Below are 16,812 nucleotides of genomic sequence, written 5' to 3' on the forward strand. Positions count from 1 at the left end.
ATGAAATTAATGATACGTAATTGCCCTACACATGGTTTGAATTTGTGGATGATTATACAAAATTTCTATGCTGGATTGAATTTTGCTTCTAGAAATCTTTTAGATTCGGCCGCGGGAGGCACTTTTATGGAAATCACTTTAGGAGAAGCTACTAAACTCCCAGATAATATTATGGTTAATTATTCTCAATGGCACACTGAAAGATCTACTAATAAAAAAGTGCATGCGATAGAAGAAATTAATGTTTTGAGTGGAAAGATGGATCAACTTATGAAATTATTTGCTAATAAAAGTGTTTCTTCTGATCCTAATGATATGTCTTTGTCTACTTTGATTGAGAATAATAATGAATCTATGGATGTGAATTTTGTTGGTAGGAATAATTTTGGTAACAACGCGTATAGAGGAAACTTTAATCCTAGGCCGTATCCTAGTAATCCCTCTAATAATTATGGTAATTCCTACAACAATTTTATGGAAATTTTAATAAGATCCCCTCTGAATTTGAGACTAGTGTTAAAGAATTTATGAATTCGCAAAAGAATTTCAATGCTTTGCTTGAAGAAAAGTTGCCTAAGATTGATGAATTGGCTAGGAACATTGATAGAATTTCTCTTGATGTTGATTATTTGAAACTTTGATCTATTCCACCTAAGCATGATATCAATGAGTCTCTCAAATCCATGAGAATTTCCATTGATGAGTGCAAAGAAAGAACCTCTAGGATGCGTGCTAAGAAAGATTGCTTTGTGAAAGCGTGTTCTTCTAATTTTTATGAAAATAAAGATGAAGATCTAAAAGTTATTCATGTGTCCCCTATTAAATCTTTGTTTTGCAATATGAATCTTGATAATGATGGGACTGAATATGATCCACCTTTACCTAGAAGGTGTTCCAAAAATTCGGAGTTTTTAGATCTTGATGCAAAAATTGGTAAAAGTGGGATTGAAGAGATCAAAACTCTAGATATTAATGAACCCACTATTTTGGATTTCAAGGAATTTAATTATGATAATTGCTCTTTGATAGATTGTGTTTCCTTGTTGCAATCCGTGCTAAATTTTCCACATGCTTATAGTAAAAATAAAACCTTTACCAAACATATCGTTGATGCTTTGATGCAATCTTATGAAGAAAAACTTGAGTTGGAAGTTTCTATCCCTAGAAAACTTTATGATGAGTGGGAACCTAATATTAAAATTAGAATTAAAGATCATGAATGCTATGCTTTGTGTGATTTGGGTGCTAGTGTTTCCACGATCCCAAAAACTTTATGCGATTTGCTAGGTGTCCGTGATTTTGATGATTGCTCTCTAAACTTGCACCTTGCGGATTCCACCATTAAGAAACCTATGGGAAGAATCAACGATGTTCTTATTTTTGCACATAGGAATTATGTGCCCATAGATTTTATTGTTCTTGATATAGATTGCAATCCTTCATGTCCTATTATTCTTGGTAGACCTTTCCTTAGAACGATTGGTGCAATTTGATATGAAGGAAGGGAATATTAGATTCCAATTTCCGTGAAGGAAATGCATGGAACACTTCCCTAGAAAGAGAATAAAATTACCTTATGAATCTATTATGAGAGCCACTTGTGGATTGCCTACCAAAGATGGCAATACCTAGATCTATCTTTGCTATTATGCCTAGCAAGGGGCGTTAAACGATAGCGCTTGTTGGGAGGCAACCCAATTTTATTTTTATTTTTTAGCTTTTTGCTTCTGTTTAGGAATAAATATTTGATCTAGCCTCTGCTTATATGTGTTTTTATGTTTTAATTAGTGTTTGTGCCAAGTTTAACCTATAGGATCTTCTTGGATGATAGTTATTTGATCTTGCTAAAAATTCCAGAAATTTTCTGTACACGAAAATAATTTTTAAAAATCACCAGGATGTGATAAAATATTGATTCGAATTCCTGCTGATCAATAAACAAATTATCTAGGCTGTCCTATTTTGGATGAATTTTTGGAGTTCCAGAAGTTTGTGTTAGTTAAAGATTACTACAGACTGTTCTGTTTTTGACAGATTCTGTTTTTCGTGTGTTGTTTGCTTATTTTGATGAATCTATGGCTAATAAAATAGTTTATAAACCATAGATAAGTTGGAATACAGTAGGTTTAAAACCAATATAAATAAAGAATGAGTTCATTACAGTACCTTGAAGTTGGAATACAGTAGGTTTAACACCAATATAAATAAAGAATGAGTTCATTACGGTACCTTACAGTACCTTGAAGTTGGAATACAGTCAATTCTTCCGTGAAAAAACTCATCTCATGTGGTGTGTATGGTGGGCACTCCCTCTCTAGTATATTTGACCGTCAGTGATGGTCGCTCCTCGTTCATCCCCGAGTGCATTACACCAAATTGTCTAGCAGATGGGAACGAAGGAGAAGCTATCCCCCACGACAACAGTCAGGATTCTTCCCCTGTGACATTTGCGACCGTCGGTGATGGAAGCTCCTACTTTCATTTGAAAGTGCATTGCACCAAAATTTCTAGCACCTTCAAATGAAGAAGAAGCTCCCCTCACGACAACAGTCAGATTCTTCTTCTCTCATATATGGTGGACACTCTCTGTCATTTATTTTTCGACCGTCGGTGATGGTCGCTCTTCTCTTCCTTCCCATGCATTACCAAAAGGTCTATCACAAGAAAGATGAGGAAGAGCGACCCCCATGACAACAGTCGGCATTATTCTTCTCTCATATATGGTGGACACTCTCCCTCGCTTTTTTTTGGCTGTCATGTATGGAACCCCGACAGACTTAAAGCCAACCCAAAATGCCGTTTAATTCTCTTTCTGGCAAATCCAAGGCACTCGATATTTCCTACATTCTAGCACAAGCCATGCAATAATTCATAGAAAAATCCAGCATGACCTTTGCTAAAAAGGATATATCGAGCGCCCGAAATTTGCGAGAACGAAAATTAATCAACACTTCGGCAAAACATAGGCCACTCAGAGGTGTTCCCTCCAAACATAGGCCACTTGGGCAAGCACATATACTTCATTTTCCAAATATTCATGTGTGACAGCACTACTAGTACACAACAGCACATATCACATGTCTATATCTCCATCATATTTGAGAAACACTAGTACACAACACTAGATATACATGTTTACTCACTATAGACGATGGTTGTCGGGGATGCGGGTGTCGTCGGTGATCTTCTGGGTGTCATCGACCGGCTCGTCGGTGATATACCCATGCGCCACACATGAGCATTTATATAGAAAATTTCAAACTTGGTATGCTCATTGCATTTCAGTGGTTTAGTTTTGACAACAAGCATAACATTTCATTTTTTTGCAAAAACATTTCATTTCATTAGGTCTATCTCTCTCTCTCTCTCAATTCACTAGGCATCAACTACATCCAAACCTATGAACAAAATTATTAAAATTTTGAAATTTCTATACATAAATTAATACTAAATGTTTTTATATTGGAACTACTAACATTTTCTATAACAACACTATACCTCAGCATTCATAGTACTTTCTATAACGAAACTACTTAAATTTTCTATAACAACATAATACCTAAAAAATTGTCTAACATTTCTATAGCATAGAGGAGAGGTGGGAGGACGGAGGAGTGAGGAGGAGGAGGGAGGAGAGAGAGGAGGAGGAAGGAGTAGGGTGGCTGGAGGAGAGGGAAGAGGGCGCGGCCGGGAGGAGGGAGGAGGGTGGTGGGAGGAGGAGGGAGGAGGGTCGCGGCATATATCGAGGAAGGAGGAGGGAGGACGACGGCAATGCGGTGGCGACGGTGGGAGGGAGGCAGAGTGAGGCAATGAGGAGTGAGGGGAGGGAGAAGGTCGGGCGCGGGGAGTTGGATAAGGTGGCATTAGCAGTAGCGCTGGTCCCGGGAGTGCACTACTGCTAAGGCCAATAGCAGTAGCGCGGGTCAGCGGCCAGCTCTGCTGCTAAGTGGGGCCCACCTGCTGGCACAGTGCACACACATAGCAGTAGCGGTGGGTCGTAGGCTTGCGCTACTGCTATAATTTTAGCAGTAGCTAGCGTGGGATTTGCAGGCTGCGCTACTACTACGGGTAGCCCCAGTAGGGTGGCGTTGGGACCACTTAGCAGTAGCGCTTCCTGGTTGTCCCGCGTTACTGCTACAGTACTAACTGTATTGCTGGTTGTTACCCCGCGCTACTACTAAGTAGCAGTAGCGCCGCTACCTTAGACCGCGTTATTGCTCAGATTCTATCTATAAGGTTTCTCCTAGTAGTGGAAGGGAAAAAGGGCGCCCCCATATCTTGCCTTCGGGATCTCCTATTTGGCGCGTGAGGCGTTGGCGAACATGCCAGCGCACGACCTCTCCTCCCGCCTGCCCCTATTCGACCGGCCCATGAGCGAGGTTGTACGCCCCAGTTTTTCTATTTCATTTTTTCAGCTTTTATCTTTTTTCTGTTTTTAATTTTTCTTCTTTAAAACAATTTCCATATTTCAAAAAAAGTAATTTTTTGAAAAATGTTCCAGAAATAATAAGATGTTCATAATTTAAAGAATGTTCATGATTTGAAAAAACATGTTTGCATATTGAAGCAAAATCGTGAATTAAAAAAATATTCATTAATTTCACAAAAATATTCATTGATTCAAAAAATGTTCACCGATTCAAAAGGTGACTTCAAAAATCTGTGCGTTGACGAACAAAATTTAAATTCAATGAACATTTTTTTAATCTGATGAACAAATTTTGTACTCGATAACATTATTAGAATTCAATGAACATTTTTTAAAGCTCATGATCATTTTTTGGATATGATGACATTTTTTTGAGTTCGATGAACTAATTTGAATTTTATTTTTTTGAATATGTCGAATATATTATAAAAGTTTCATGAACATTTTTAAAATATAATGACCAAAATTTGATTCTGATAATAAAAAATTGAATGTTTTCCTAAAACCGGAAAGGAGCAAATATCGGTCGGCCCAGTTGTTCGCACGAGGGAGCATGGGGCGTGCGCGTGTGCCCGCCCGCACACGCCCTACGTGCTGAATAGGAGAACCCATCTTCAGCGAGTCGACGACTCGCTGAAGGGGCGAGCGAGATGGGCCAGCCCACGCGCGCTGCAGGCCGAAGCCTTTTTTGTTTTTGTTTTATTTTTAGATGTGTGTTTATAATTTAAAATACTCTAAATATATATATTACAAAAAACACTCAACAAAAAACATTTGAAAAATGTTGAACAAATATTTAAAAATGTTGATGTAGCATTCAGAAATTTTTTGAACGTGTGTAGAAAAATTGTTGATCATGTATTAAAAATGAATTTCTTTACCATGTATATAAAAATGCTAATCATGCATTTGAATAAAATGTTAAATAAGTATTTGAAAAATGATAATCAAGCATTTGGTGTATATGTGTCTAGCTCCGGGTACATGGGCAACAACCGCAACTCCGGCTCCTGCGGCTCCTCCGCGTCGGCCTCCGCCTTCGCGTCAAGTTCGGCAAAAAGCGTGCCGGTCGCCGCCCATTCCCATCGAATAAACTATCAGTATCCTTTGACATAGGCCTCATCCTACATGGACTCTAGGATTGCCTGCTGCTGCGCCATATCTGTTGCTCGGGCGCCCGCGAACTCCGCCATGGCGTCCTCCATGTTGAAGCCCGCAGTCAGCGCCAACTCCTCCTGCAGCTACTCCGCGCTGTCCTCTTCCGGAGGCCCCGTGTACTCCTCCGGAGGCCCCACGTACTCCTCCGGATTCACCATTTCCATAGGAATCGGCTGATGCCCCTCTTCCTCCTTCTTCTCATTCTTCTCCTCCAGCTCCGACGAGTCCGAAGGTAGGCCGACTATGATGTGGGCGGCGCGCCTCGGCCGGATCTCTTCCTGAATCGGGAACTGATGCTCCGACGTTAGCATACCATACGTCTTGCTTTGCCGGGCCATGGCGAAACTATACCGTGAGGGAAGGGTGGGGCGGAGAGGGAGAGACGTGGATGGGCTCGGGCCGGTGGCGCGAAGAGGGTGCAAGTGGATGTGGCTAGGGCTTGGGGATGCCCCTATGCATGTTGTCTATATTTTTGCTACTCGGGAAAATTAATGAGTTTTCGATTCTTTTGGATCGTGGAGCTGTTACCAACTTTGAAGTGGGGTTTACTCCCATGACCTACCCGACTCGCACTATATAAACATGTTGACGTCTACCCTACCCGCCACCACAGCATATGGTTTTGCACCATTCCAGAACATTGGACCGACACGCAATTCTTCTTCATCCCTCCTTCCGGCGTGCACCGCGAGAGGGACAACAGGCCTACAAAACAAACGCACTACCGAGGGGCAACTGCTATATATCATTTATACCGAGCACTAGCTTGCACTCGCCTGCAGAACAACCAACAAGGATCACGACCCTAGGGGCAACTGCTATGATGGGGTGGTTTTCTTTCCAGTTCATGAAATGGGCGCTCTCTTCATCCCCCCGCCCTGTTTTTCTTTGCTTCTGGTTTTATCTTTCCTTGTTTCCGCGAGGTTTTTGTGTCTTGTTTCTTCTGGGTTATGTTTTGTATTAAATTATTTCTTTCTTTATTTTTATATTTCATCCTTTTCCTGTTACCCTCTTTTAATTTTTTTATTATTTCATCCTTTTCCTGTTACCCTCTTTTCTTGTGTTCGTTGTTCTTCTCTTCTTTTTTCAATTTATTATATTTTTTACTTTTCTTTTGATTATTTATTTATATCTCCAGTTCATTTAAAATGAACATTACACATGACCTTTTAAATTGCACAATGTATGATTTTTTTTAATATACGGTGACCATTTTTATAACACACAATGAACTGTTTTTGATACATTTTGATTTTCTTAAATACACGATAACATTTTCAGGTGTGTTTTTGTTAAATGTGGAAAATGAAATTTTGACCTACCATAGTTTAGAATTTTTTTCTATAATAAAACAAAATAAACACAAGCAGAGATATAGGCATAGCTAGGAAAGGTAGTGACCGCTTGCTATAGGTGATACATAGCGGCATCCATGCCGAGAACCATATAATTAAGATTATTTATTATAGAGAAGTTTTAATCAAGATTATTTTGATGATAAAGGGTTTCCCCCGCTTCATATTATAAAGCAACACTCCAAGCATACAACCGGCCATACAACAAAGGGAAAAGAAAAGAGCAAGAACGGTAAAGATACAAGACACCGAACGAGCAACAAACGAGCGTCGAATGCAACAAGCAAGCCTGAGCATCGAGGCCCTCGGTGAACCCGATCCTGCACACGACGCGACAAAGACATAGCAGTGACTCGCAGTCGGAGGAGGCCACGCTCCGTCAACTCCACCGAGGCCCATGGTCGATCAACTAGTTGTCTCTACCTCCGAAGAAGGCCCCCTGCCCTCTCAGCTCGGACCGTAGGGCGCCACGCCGTCGGCAGGTAAAGCCGCTCACCCCAAGTGGAAGGCCAAAACCAACGAAAGCCGGGGAGAAGACAACAACACGCCCACCTCCCGTCGCAGCGCCACACCCCATACATCGCCACCGCCACTGCCGGATCAACGTCAACCGAAAGCAGCCGGGCAGGAACATTGCTCATGAAGACTGCGCCCCCCCCCCCACATGCATCGAAGCCTCAACCGCCCCTCCGCCGAGCAAAGGTGGTTCCTTCAAGAAGAATAATGGCACCGGTGCGTCATCACCACCCAACCATAGAGTTTGGGCTTTCGCCCAGGTCGCGGAGGGAAGGACCTTGATGCCGCCACCAGAGGAGAACGACGCCGAAGTGCCGCCGACATCGTGGCCGCAGCAGCCAGCCAAGGGTTTCCCCCGGTCCATGCCCATCCAACCCTCCCTCCCCAACCGACTGCCAGAGCCAGGCATACGGATGCCGGCAATGCAGACGGGCGGGGCAGGAAGAGGCACCGGGGAGGAGGCCATCGCTTCAGATCCCTCTCAAGGGGCCAACGGGAAGACCCTCGGAGCCAGCTCCATGTCCGTCGCCGGCACGCCGCCCACGCAGCCAGGCACCGGCCCCGCCGCCCGCCGCTGCACCCATTGTTAGCGCCACGCCGCCGCTCGACCTCGCCGGCCCGCGCCAGCCACCGTCGGAGCAGGGGAAGACAGGCCCCGCCGCCGCCGACGCAGACAGGGCTTCGCCCTTCCGCGCGAGCCGGCGGCGGCGAGGGGAGAGGTGGGGGGAGGGGGCCCGGGGGTTGGCGGCTAGGGTTTCCCCTCCGCGTCGCTCGTGGGAGGGGGATCTAATTATGTGTATCATCAAGATTATTTCTAACATGGACACATATGCATGCAGGGACGGAGCCAGGATTCTAACATAGGGGGGGCAAGGTTTTCCGTGTGGTGACTCACTGGATTTTTCTTTTGTGCAAAGATGATCGTCGCTTAGGTTAATGAAAGATTCCATCAAAAGAACAAAACATGTGGTGGCTTTGAACAATTTCATTTTTACTAAAAGTTGACATATAAGAAATACAAAGGGTAATTCACATGCTAATGAAATAAATCTTTCTGCTGCTGGAAGGGATAAACAATGCAAAATCTTATCTATTGGTCAGGACTCAGGAATATTTCCTAATAACAATTTTACGTATACAGTTTGTGTTGTCCCAATCATTTAGTTCTAAAGGTACAGATTAATCTAATTACAAAATATAAGCCAAGGATGAAGTAAAGAGAATGAGAATCGAGAGTAATTACTTGCCTCATCGCCGAGCTAGCTGTGCGGCCGGCCGGCCGTCCGTGCATCCATTGGATCGTCTTGCCCCCTTCGACAATCAGATCTTGATTTAGGAATTGCATGGCGCTGAATACGGAACTGCCCTAGACGGTGGCTATACCTTAGCGATAGCATCGGAGGCAAGTAAATAAAAGGAAAGAAAACGACGCTAATTACGTCCTTCGTCTTCCTGTTGTGGGCTGCTGCAGGAGCCTGCTATAGATGGGCTTTACAGTTTTGCACTTCACGTGGTTAGGGGGGGCGAAGTTAGCCATGCGTTCATTATTTTCACCTACTTTTACCAAAAGTTTGATCGTTATTATGTAAAAACAAAATCGTCAAGGGGGGTCTAGCCCCCCCTCGTCCCCCCTTGGATTCGTCCCTGTATGCATGGGTAATCAGATGTGAAGAAGGTGATGCACATATGGTATATGTCCTAAGTTTGGGCAAAGTGGTGTGGTCTTAGCAATGTCACTTAGGATAATTGTCGAGTTCGAGGAGAAATAAATAAGAGTACCTTGTCTTCGCTAAAAGATGATCTCTTGGTAATAAGATAAGACAATTCTACCTATTGTAAAAGATGGTGTATATGATAAGGCTGTCTTAGATTGTACATGCTCACAGTGAGTATGTTTTGATTGCATCGACTCATCTATCCAGACAATTAACCAAAAAAGCAATCTTTATGCTTTTCGAGACCACGCACATGCAGAGAGACAGGCGAAAACGACATGGTAGAAAATTAGCATTTGCTTATATATGCACGAGAGTGCATTGAGCTAACTAGCGAAATGGAAAGGCCTAGCACTACGCAAGCATCATGCATGATAGATCATCCAGGCTTTGTTTTGCATCAAAGAGGGCTGATCTCATCGTCCATGCATGCTCTATTAACTAGCAAAGATGTCTTCAAGCTTAAGAAGATCGAAAGTCAACATATAAAAAAAAAATCAATTAATCTGCACATGAATTGCTGCCTTGTTCATCACCAGTACAATTAGCAACATCTTGCTTCTTAATCACCACATACATCAAAGCTAGACTAGCAAGTAGACCATTGAGCTACACTAGCTTCTATATCCTGAAACATCTCCTGGCTGCAGATGTCGCGGTCTTCCATGGTACATTCGGCCATCACATGGTAGGGCATGCCACAGTCGTGTCGTCGCACAAGCCGAGCAGCTCATCTAACGTGCACCTGAAGGCGTCGTCTTCATCCTCTGCAGCGCTAGTGCCTTCTTGGACTTCACCGTCGAGTTTGCCGGGCAAGATCCCCTGTGCCACCGCAGCGTCATGGAGCTCGGGAAAATCTTGAAGCATGTTGGCGGTGAAGAACCCGCCTGGATCCACGCTGCCGTCGTCCACTACTCCGGGCGGCAACAACGTCTCACCTTCGTCGGACATGAACCAGCGCCCATACTCGTGAAGCTTCCCGGGTTGTTGGACGATCGGCGGTTCCTGGCGGCGTGGGGTTTGGGGACGTGGAGCATCCGGGTGCTGGACCTCGGCGGCCTTCCTTTTCCTGGAACCGGGAGCATTGATTACCTCGTCGTATGTGGTCTCGCTCCTGTGACGAGACACGCAGACCTTGCAGAGCACCAAGCCGTCTTGCTTGTCATCGCTGTACTCGTTCATGCACCAGCCGATCCTGATCCTCTCTTTCTCTCCCGGCAACTTCTTGACGTAGCTGAGGTTTCGTCTATGGCCTACGAGTTTACCTTGGTTGTCTAGCACGGGGATCCCGCCCTTCTCCGAGTGCCAGTAGTAACCCTCGCCAGCGTCGGCCACGCCGCGCTGCCGCCTCCCGCCACCGCGGCCGCCTTTGGTCTGGTGACGACGGGCAGGGGTGAAGAAGTACCAGACGCCCCCTTTCCCGTCGCCCTTGTCCGTTCCTTGCGCGTGTTGATACATCTCGACGAGGTCGCCGGGGGCGGCGGAGTAGGCGTCGAACTCGTGGATGAGGCGGCTGGCGAAGAAGGCGTCGGCGATCCGTGGGCGGAGGAACTTGGTGATCAGCTCGTGCTCGGCTGGGTCGAAGGCGTAGCCGGCGGGAGGATCCAGCTTGTCGTCGGCCATCGCAGAGCTAGCTAGGTACGCAGTAGCTAGGGCACGAGATGGATGGATCGTGCGTGTAACCCTGGCTTGCTAGCTGCTTGCCTTGCCTAGCTGGGTACGTAGCTAGCTTAGGCTTAGCTTATATGGATAGGAGTTGTATGTATGATCGGCCCTACGTACTATCAACTACGACCTGAAGATGGAACGCAGCAATCCGAACGTAAAATGGAATGCATGTGCGCGTCTGTTAGATCGTGCCTGGGTGTGTTAGAACGTAACCCTAGCTGGCCTTGCCTGGGTATGTAGCTACTCCCTCCTTCCGGAAAAGGAGGGAGGTTGGAGGGTGAGGCTCTGAGCCCGCCCAGGATTCGGATAGGAGTTGTATATATGACCGGCTGTAAGAAAGAAGGATCAAAACGCAGCAATGATCTACTCCTAGTCCGTAGCTAAAATGGATCCAGTGCGATCATACATGTATCCACGCGGAGCTGGCTCATACGAACGCGTGTGTCTGGCTGGCGTCATGCTTACGCTGCCAAAGCAGCAAAACCATAGCTTCTCCGCTCCGGTGAGCCTTTTGCAAATCCTAAAACCTAAAAAGTGGGCGCTGGCTCGTTTGTCTTACAGAGCAAACGCGCTCGCGCACCGTCCGATCCTGATCTCGCGGCCCGCGTGCTTCCCAAGTGAAAACCACCTTTTATCGATGCGTGCACCAGGTGTCCCCTGGTCGTCGCGTCGCGGTCGAGACCCGTTGGGTGCTTAGAGCGGTCGTGGGTCCTTGCAGTTCGTCTCCCCCTCCCCACTTCCGTTTCCTCCCATTTCGAAACTGTTCCCGGGCGCAGGGGAGCGCATCACCTTTCCTTCCAATCCCCCAAATCCAGAGCAGCCGGCGGCATGGCGGCGATTGGGCGGCCGTCTTCCGCCGGAGTGAGGAAGGGATAGCATGCACGGCGTGAAGGGAGGGGTTAAGCTGGATGTTGCGCGTGGTGCGGCGACCGGGGCCATATGCCTACACCCGCAGCACATAGCAGTCGGAGGCGGAAGGCGCTGCAGCGCCGGAGACGCGGCCGAGGAGGAACGACGCGCGCGCCATCGCCGTGTGGTTCGCGCGGAGGAGCAGAATCGCCTTGCTGTTGGGCAGAGGGCAGAATCCCAGGACAGTTCATCTCGATCCCATTTTTGTGTAGGCTTGTCAGATCTACTAAGTTTTAGGCGAAATCACTGAGTACCTTTGCCCTTGTAAGAGATTAGGGAAGAGATTATGCATAGGTTAACTGTTTTGGAACTGATTAGGAAGAGTTTTGGGTTGGGTACTGGTGAGATAGGATTCGAGGGCATTCAAGGCTTGGTGATGCTCAGTTGGATGTCGTCGCGTGTGGAGGGAGGGGAATGGAGATGTTATCGTGCATAGGTTGTTGATCTGCTGACTTGCACAACAACCGCTCATAGGCTGCTCATATAGTTGCCTAGCACCTTTTTTTTCATGCAACAATGTACCTATGCTGTAGTTTCCTATTGTTGAAATGTGTGTGTATGAGGTTGTGTGCTGTGGCTCGACGCTCATGTTTGTTTTTACAGATATGTCTTTTTTGCTTAAGTTTGTGATTCAGTTGTCAGACTTTTGCTGGAGTTTTATGAGTCAGTTGCCTGACATGCCCTCAACTGTTGCCTAGTGTATTTGAGCAATACCTGGCTTGCTCAATGTAACACTCCAAAAATTTTGATTTGGTTTTATCAAATTATTTATTTGATTTGAAGGAGGTTATTTAAAATTTTTCTAAAAGACTCTCCTTCTCAAAATTTTCATTTATGACAAGTATTTTTTATGGGTTCATCCAAATCTTGATCTTTGGTCTTGAGGGATTTCCATCTTGTGTTGGCTCAACCCAAAATGATTTTTGGAAAGTTTTTACAATTCCTTCTATTAAAAAGAAATCCTATGGATTTTGGATTTATTCTTTTCCCATTCAAACCTTTCTCTTTTGCCATGTCACATGTTGAAATCTTTCTTCCAAACCCAGCTCTCTACCTTCGGTCAAGTCAAACATCCAATTCCAGCAAGTTTCAACCTCTTTTAGATTTTATTTCTATTTGATTTATCCTCAAACATTTTTCTGTAATTTAGTTTGGATTCTTGGGATTTACAAAGGAAGTACCTGATCCTTTAAGTTTCTGAGCCCAAGCAAATTATCCCAACTAGTCCTTGGTACCCTCAACCAAGATCCATCAAGATCCACTGGTGCACAGTTCAAATTTTTCCAAAATTTGCTTACTGCAAGTTTGGACCAGATTTGCCATTTTTGGTGAAATTCATTCTTTTTCTCTTCCTAAAAATCTGAGATAAATCAGGCAGCCTCTAGATGCATCAAGAGACCACCTCACCAAGTCCCAGCTCCAGAAATTTTTTTCACGTGCCTAAATCATTTCGTCGAACAGTTGGCATGCAGTGTTCCTGTCAAAATTCAGAGTTTCAGTGTTTTGGTTCAGTCGGTGTCGTTTTCTTCAGAACTTGGCGTCGATCTCGCCAGTGCGCGCGTTGGCGCCTTGCTCACTGCTCCCCTCCTTATCCATCGCGCCGCACGGTTGCCTGGACGGTTGCGAGCGTCGGCGGTGAGCTGGCAGGGGTACTGTCAGGACCCCGACTCGATGTCACATCGATCTAGCTGGTAACACCTCATATCACTTTGCGGCCTCACGCACGGTATCCCCACGGGTGTCGTCTTACCTTTTCCCGGGACCGTTTGCGCCTTTTGGCTCACGTATATGATAGTGTCGCTAGCATCCATATGATAAAGAGCCCGGGCTGACATGACTAGTCGTAAACCCAAAGTGGCACAGACTTACAGGGACAGGCATCCATGACCCAGCTTCGAACGTGTCGGTCATCAGCAAGTGGGTCCGGGCTGTAGCACTGGGCTAGCAGGACTCCGGTAAACCGGGCTGTAGCGGGCTAACAGGACTCCGGTACTCAAAGCGTGACATTTCCCCGAAGGGACAGACACAGGAACGAAGAAGGACACATGCCGGCCAGCCTAAGTGTTCCAGAGCAGTAGCAAGCTACCATGGCTCAGCGGTAACACTAGGAGACATTTCCCGGTAAGAGAGGCTACTAAAGATAAACAACTAGATAGTCAGATCCCACACATACCAAGCATTTCAATCATACACACAATATGCTCGATATGTGCAAATACAAAGAAGCATCACAACATGACTCTATGACACAAGTACTTTATTTAAGGCTCAGTGAGCCATACATAACATACACAAAGGTACGGGTCTCACGACCCCACATACAAGTCATACAGTCATACAAACCAGCAGCGGAAGTAACTTGTCTGAGTACAGACAACTAGTAAAATAAAAGAGGCCTGGAAAGCCTAGCTATACTACGTGGTCCTTCACAAGCTCAGGGTCACCACCTGGGTCTTTAGCCTACTCGTTGATGTCAACGTCTACATAGAACCCATCAGAAGGGGTTGCAGCGTCTTCTGTAAAAATGTAGATTATAGCAACATGAGTACAAAGGTACTCAGCAAGACTTACATCAGATCCTACATACATGCATAGTATCAAAAAGGGTTGGTGGAGTTATTGCAGCAAGCCAGCTTTTTACTCTTGGCTAGGCTATCCTACGATACTCCAACTTGAAATGGTTTTGCGCACACGAGTCCACTACTCACCAATTCAATACACTACCGAGGATCCGCCTCCGTCTTCCTACGGAAGAGCCATCCTCGGCACTCACTCTTATCTTGAGGCTTTTAGTAGTTTCCATTTACTTGTCTATGAACTGTATAGGCAACCAAGTAGTCCTTTACCGCGGACGCGGCTATTCGAATAGATCATGTTAACCCTGCAGGGGTGTACTTCTTCATACATGTTTCCACCACTTAGCGTCTACACACGACATGTGCTCGGCAGACTTCAAGCGAAAGCCGACGTGGGTGTAGACCACGACCTACCTAAACACTTAAGCCTCTAGTCCAGGTTTATCGCCTATTCAGGTTCCATCCGCAGGGAGTCCGGCCGAGGTTTCCCATACGGCCCCGAACGATGTGAACAGGGTTCCCGAGATACCTAACGGGTATTCGGTACACCGTGCCACGTACCTACCGCATCACAGCCCACCCCTACGGTCAGCGCTGTCCACGGCCTCCAGTAGGCTACAAACACCAGAAACTACTTGCAACTCCTGGACAGAGAGCTAGGGTGAATAAGAAGTCGAGCGGGGTCATATGTCAGGGCCCAATGTATGGTAGTAGCTGATTCTTAAATCACACATACAGATCTCAGTGCTTAAGGTCGGCTTCAATGAAACAACCCACCATGTACTCCTACATGGCCTCTCATCGATACCTTTACCAAATCGTGTTCACCACACCACTCTCATTACCGACATAATCATTTCACTCTAGCCCATCACCCAGATGAACCAGACCTGACACGACTCTAAGCATAGCAGGCATAGCAAGGTAGGAACAACACATACATATGGCTCAATCAATTCCTACACATGCTAGTGGGTTTCATCTAGTTACTGTGGCAATGACAGGTCATGCAGAGGAAATGGGTTCAACTACCGTAGCACACAGCAGTTTGAATCGCGTTGTCTTAATGCAGTAAAAGAGAGCAGGGGCGAGAACATGGGATTGTATCGATATGATCAAATGGTTGGTTGCTTGCCTGATGGTTCGATGCACGGATACGGTTCTTCGTTAGGGTAATCACGGTACTCCTCGGGGACAGAACCTGTCGCAAAGGACAGCGATACACAAGCATCACCAAACAATGTGCAACAATATGATGCATGCATGAAACATGGCAATATGAGTGTGTTGGGCTAATGCAACTAAAGCCAGAGGGGTTTGAACAAATTTGAATCAAAGATTCAAATTCCAAATTCAAATATGGCCTTTTAAAGTGCCTTTTCTTGTTCTGCTTAAAACATCAATTTAACTTGTTTGATCATGCATGAAAATAGTACAGATGGATAGATTGGATTTTTCTGATCATTTTTCATATATAATTTGTCCAATTTGGAGTTACAGAATAAAAGTTATGAATTTTTGAAGTTTAAATAATATTCTGGAATTTCCTGATTTAATTTAAATCCAGAAAATCAATTACTGCGTCAGCCTGACGTCAGTGTGACGTCAGCAGGTCAACGGAACTGGTCCAGGTCAAACCTGACAGTGGGTCCCGCATGTCAGGGTGATTATTTTAATTAAAACTTAATTAAAACTAATCCTGTTTAAATAACAGGGCTGGGCCCCACCTGTCATTGACTCAGGGGAGTCAACCAGGGCCCACCCGTGGTCAAAGTTAATGTCGGCTGCCGGCGAGCCCGACGCGGCGGCGGAAGTGGTTTTGGTCATTTCAGCCACCAAACGGACCGCGGAGACCACCGGAGTGGAGCTGAGGCCAACCCGCAGCTCTTGGCGGAGCCCGTTGGGTCGGGGTGGCCGGAGTCGACGGCGGCGAGCTCGGCTGCGGCCGCCGGGGTTCGGTCGTGCACGGGAACGGTGCTGGAGCTCGAAGTCGAGCAAAGCGAGGCGCTAGGGATGCTCTACGGGGTCTTGCGAACTCGTTGGACTCGCCGGGGTGACCAAATGGTCACCGGAGCTGCGTCGACGGCGAGCTCGGCGACGGCGGAGGTTCGGCCGTGGTGGGGAGGTGGCTACGGTGAGGGAACGAGGGGAAGGAGAGGGGGAAACGGTGGCGTAGCTCACCGCGGTTGCAGTGGGCGTCGAAGCGGGCTCGGGGACGCGCTGGAGACGGCGAATTCGACGGCGACGGTGGTCGGAGCCCGAAGAGGGGAACGGCGACGTGGCGGCGATGCAGGGCTTCCGGGGAGCTGTGGAGCGGTGAGGAGGAAGAGGGAGTCGAGGCGGAGCTCCTGAGCTAGTCGGGGGAGCGAGGGGTGGCCGGAGATGGCTGCTATGGCGAACGGCGGCGACGGTGGTGTTCGGCCGTGTGAGAGAGAGAGCGAGGGAGAGGAGGGGAGAGCCGGGGGAGAGTGAGAGAGAGCAGGGGG

At 46.4% G+C, this 16,812-nt stretch overlaps 1 pseudogene; it reads right to left on the bottom strand.

Annotated features, from left to right (window-relative positions):
* Window positions 1–9,854: 9,854 nt before the first annotated feature.
* On the bottom strand, window positions 9,855–11,868 carry LOC119283849 (annotated as a pseudogene).
* Between the last annotated feature and the right edge of the window lie 4,944 nt (window positions 11,869–16,812).

Source organism: Triticum dicoccoides, chromosome 4A (genome assembly GCF_002162155.2).
Source record: "Triticum dicoccoides isolate Atlit2015 ecotype Zavitan chromosome 4A, WEW_v2.0, whole genome shotgun sequence".
Lineage (NCBI taxonomy): Eukaryota > Viridiplantae > Streptophyta > Magnoliopsida > Poales > Poaceae > Triticum > Triticum dicoccoides.